Genomic DNA, 5,000 nt, shown 5'->3' with positions numbered 1-5,000 from the left:
GCGGTCACGGAGGTCCCGCCAGCTGGTCCGCGGGCCATTTATGGTCCCGTAAGTTAGCGGTCGCGGCCCGGAATGCACGCCGGCCAGGAGGCACCGCCAGGCGGGTAGGCTGTCACGGAGGTCCCGCCGGCCGGTCCGCGGGCCAATTACCTCCAGCCGAGCGGATATGAACTTTATTAGCACCTTCTACGAGATGGCGGAGCCTTATTCGACAACCAGCACCTCGGCTTAGCATTTTCCACGGCCCGCTGATCTTCCAGAAGACGTCCAGCCGGTTTCCTCCTCACATTTTAAGCCGGCCGAGGCTTCCGGCACCCCGGCTAAGCTTTCTCCACGGCCCGCTGAGCTTCCAGGGGACCTCCGGCCGGTTCTCCCGGTGCCTCGCGCCTCGCTTTGTGAGCCGGCCGAGGCTTCCAGCACCTCGGCTGAGCGTTTCCCACGGCCCGCTGAGCTTCCAGGGGACCTCCAGCCGGTTCTCCCGGTGCCTCGCGCCTCGCTTTGTGAGCCGGCCGAGGCTTCCAGCACCTCGGCTGAGCGTTTCCCACGGCCCGCTGAGCTTCCAGGGTACCTCCAGCCGGTTCTCCCGGTGCCTCGCGCCTCGCTTTGAGAGCCGGCCGAGGCTTCCAGCACCTCGGCTGAGCGTTTTCGGCGGCCCGTTGCTCTCCCGGAGGTCGCAACGGGGAGTTACCTCCCTCTCGCGGACACGGCGAGTAAATACACCGCCTCTCGCACTTGGCGCACACTCACTCGCATTGCTACGCCTCCCGTGGCACTTTAAGCGGCCGAACGGCGGGAGTAACTACGACTCTCTTAAGGTAGGCTCACTTGACTATTTATTCATGTATTTATTTATTTTTGACGGTTCGCGGAGGCGATGACGCTCCGCGCGGGTAAACGGCGGGAGTAACTGTGACTCTCTTAAGGTAGGCTCACTTGACATCTATTTATTTATGTATTTATTTATTTTTGACGGTTCGCGGAGGCGATGACGCTCCGCGCGGGTAAACGGCGGGAGTAACTGTGACTCTCTTAAGGTAGGCTCACTTGACATCTATTTATTTATGTATTTATTTATTTTTGACGGTTCGCGGAGGCGATGACGCTCCGCGCGGGTAAACGGCGGGAGTAACTGTGACTCTCTTAAGGTAGGCTCACTTGACATCTATTTATTTATGTATTTATTTATTTTTGACGGTTCGCGGAGGCGATGACGCTCCGCGCGGGTAAACGGCGGGAGTAACTGTGACTCTCTTAAGGTAGGCTCACTTGACATCTATTTATTTATGTATTTATTTATTTTTGACGGTTCGCGGAGGCGATGACGCTCCGCGCGGGTAAACGGCGGGAGTAACTGTGACTCTCTTAAGGTAGGCTCACTTGACATCTATTTATTTATGTATTTATTTATTTTTGACGGTTCGCGGAGGCGATGACGCTCCGCGCGGGTAAACGGCGGGAGTAACTGTGACTCTCTTAAGGTAGGCTCACTTGACATCTATTTATTTATGTATTTATTTATTTTTGACGGTTCGCGGAGGCGATGACGCTCCGCGCGGGTAAACGGCGGGAGTAACTGTGACTCTCTTAAGGTAGGCTCACTTGACATCTATTTATTTATGTATTTATTTATTTTTGACGGTTCGCGGAGGCGATGACGCTCCGCGCGGGTAAACGGCGGGAGTAACTGTGACTCTCTTAAGGTAGGCTCACTTGACATTTATTTATTTATGAATTTATTTATTTTTGACGGTTCGCGGAGGCGATGACGCTCCGCGCGGGTAAACGGCGGGAGTAACTGTGACTCTCTTAAGGTAGCCTGACTCGACGTCTTTTTCAACGGTGGCTGGAGGACCCGGGCGGTTCTCGGGGGTGCGTCGCTCCTCACTTTTGACGCCCGAGGAGGCTCCCGGCACCTCGGCTACGCGTTTTCGGCGGCCCGCTGAGCTTCCAGAAGACCTCCAGCCGGTTCTCCCGGTGCTTTCCTCCTCACGTTTTAAGCCGGCCGAGGCTCCCGGCACCCCGGCCAAGCGTTTCCCACGGCCCGCTGAGCTTCCAGGGGACCTCCGGCCGGTTCTCCGCGCGCTTTCCTCCTCACTTTTAAGCCGGCCGAGGCTTCCGGCACCCCGGCCAAGCGTTTCCCACGTCCCGCTGAGCTTCCAGGGGACCTCCGGCCGGTTCTCCGCGCGCTTTCCTCCTCACATTTTAAGCCGGCCGAGGCTCCAGGCACCCCGGCTAAGCTTTCTCCACGGCCCGCTGAGCTTCCAGGGGACCTCCGGCCGGTTCTCCGCGCGCTTTCCTCCTCACTTTTAAGCCGGCCGAGGCTTCCGGCACCCCGGCCAAGCCTTTCCCACGGCCCGCTGAGCTTCCAGGGGACATCCAGCCGGTTCTCCGCGCGCCCCCCTCCTAACTCGACGCCCGAGGAGGCTCCAGGCACCCCGGCCGAGCCTTTTCGGCGGCCCGCTGATCTCCCGGAGGTCGCAACGGGGAATTGCCTCCCTCTCGCGGACACGGCGCGTAAATGCACCGCCTCTCGCACTTTGCGCACACTCACTCGCATCGCTACGCCTCCCGTGGCACTTTAAGCGACCGGGACCACCGCGAGCGCGGGCGATGACTAAGAGGCTCCCCGGCCGGCCTCGCGGAGCTCCGACGCTCCCCCGCGGGACTTCCGGCGGCCGGCCGGAGCCTCGGCACGGCTGCCGCACTCCCTAATAACACCCCGCGGACCCCCGCGAGCCGAACGCTCGCTGCCGCGGGCGACCCGTGCCAAGGCGGACGCGTGACGGCGCGGGAGCCCTCGGCACTATATCACGGTCACGTATGTAGTCAAATCGTGTAAAATCACCGTTAGTTTATTCATAATATAGGTAATAATTAAATAAATATTAACATCGCGTATATCATTAATAAACACATGTATGTATTTATTTAATAATTAAATAAATATTAACATCGCGTATAATCATGCGCAATACTTCGTGGCCGACCGGGGAACCGGCGAAGGCGGACGCATCGCGGCGCGAGAGCCGTTGGCACTTTGGAAAAATAAATAAATAAATAAATAAATAAATAATAATTCGCCGACCGGGCTCCGGGGGGAGAGGCCGATTTTTGGCCGTTCGTGGCCGACCGGGGAACCGGCGAAGGCGGACGCATCGCGGCGCGAGAGCCGTTGGCACTTTGGAAAAATAAATAAATAAATAAATAAATAATTCGCCGACCGGGCTCCGGGGCAAGAGGCCGAATTTTCGCTCGTTCGGGCCGACCGGGGAACCGGCGAAGGCGGACGCAGCGCGGCGCGAGAGCCGTTGGCACTTTGAAAAAAAAAAAAAAAAAAAAATTCGCCCACCGGGCTCCGGGGGAAGAGGCCGGCTTTTCGCCGTTCGCGGCCGACCGGGGAACCGGCGAAAGCGGACGCGCTCTCTAACGAGCCCCGCCGGCCGGAGGAAGTGCGCCCTCTGGCGGACACGCCGTTGTAAATGAATGGGGTTTGGCACTTAGTGCATTTTTCGCCCAAGTCGAAGCGCGCTCCGGGCGAGGAGGCCGGATTCTCGCCACCCGTGGCCGGCCGGGGAACCGGCCAAGGCGGACGCGCTCTCTAACGAGCCCCGCCGGCCGGAGGAAGTGCGCCCTCTGGCGGACACGCCGTTGTAAATGAATGGGGTTTGGCACTTGGTGCATTTTTCGCCCAAGTCGAAGCGCGCTCCGGGCGAGGAGGCCGGATTCTCGCCACCCGTGGCCGGCCGGGGAACCGGCGAAGGCGGATAGGCTTTCACGGAGGATCCGCCGGCTGGTCCGCGGGCCGATTAGGGTCCCGCGAGTGAGCGGTGGCGGTCCGGAATCCAGGCCGGCCAGGAGGCACCGCCAGGCGGATAGGCTTTCACGGAGGAGCCGCCGGCTGGTCCGCGGGCCGTTTAGGGTCCCGCGAGTGAGCGGTGGCGGTCCGGAATCCAGGCCGGCCAGGAGGCACCGCCAGGCGGATAGGCTTTCACGGAGGACCCGCCGGCTGGTCCGCGGGCCGTTTAGGGTCCCGCGAGTGAGCGGTCGCGGTCCGGAATCCAGGCCGGCCAGGAGGCACCGCCAGGCGGATAGGCTTTCACGGAGGACCCGCCGGCTGGTCCGCGGGCCGTTTAGGCTCCCGTAAGTTAGCGGTCGCGGTCCGGAATACAGGCCGTCCAGGAGGCACTGCCAGGCGGATACACTCTCTAACGAGCCCCGCCGGCTGGTCCGCCGGGGGAAGTGCGCCCTCTGGCGGACACGCCGTTGTAAATGAATGGGGTTTGGCACTTAGTGCATTTTTCGACCAGCGGCAACGCAGGCTGACGGGCGGCCGCTTCCACGGGCCGGTACTACTCTACGGAGGCGCTAGCCGCCTCCGGTGGGGGCCGTGTGATCTCGCTGGATGCCCGAGGACCTTCCGCGAGGCCCGGCCGCAGCTTTTACGCGCGCCCGGTCCTATTACCTGGTGGAAGCTGGAGGCCGGGGCTCCGCAGCTCGCCGCCCGGGGACCTTCCGCGAGGCCCGGCCGCAGCTTTTACGCACCACCGCTGCTATTCTCTGGCTCCGGCTTCGTCCCGGAGGGTGCTTGGGGAACGGCGGCGCACACCGCGAACGGCCGGTGGCGGTCGGCTGGTGGCGGTCGGCTGGTGGCTGTCGGCTGGTGGCGGTCGGGGGTGGCGCTTGGGGATGGCGCTTGGGGATGGTGGCTGTCGGCTGGTGGCGGTCGGCTGGTGGCGGTCGGCTGGTGGCGGTCGGCTGGTGGCGGTCGGGGGTGGCGCTTGGGGATGGCGCTTGGGGATGGTGGCTGTCGGCTGGTGGCGGTCGGCTGGTGGCGGTCGGGGGGTGGCGGTCGGGGATGGCGCTTGGGGATGGTGGCTGTCGCCTTGTGGCGGTCGGCTGGTGGCGGTCGCCTTGTGGCGGTCGCCTTGTGGCGGTCGGGGATGGCGCTTGGGGATGGTGGCTGTCGCCTTGTGGCGGTCGGCTGGTGGCGGTCGCCTTGT

This window comes from Syngnathus scovelli, unplaced genomic scaffold (genome assembly GCF_024217435.2).
Source record: "Syngnathus scovelli strain Florida unplaced genomic scaffold, RoL_Ssco_1.2 HiC_scaffold_131, whole genome shotgun sequence".
NCBI lineage: Eukaryota > Metazoa > Chordata > Actinopteri > Syngnathiformes > Syngnathidae > Syngnathus > Syngnathus scovelli.
The sequence above is the reverse complement of the archived record's forward strand: the minus strand, read 5'-3'. Positions refer to the sequence as shown.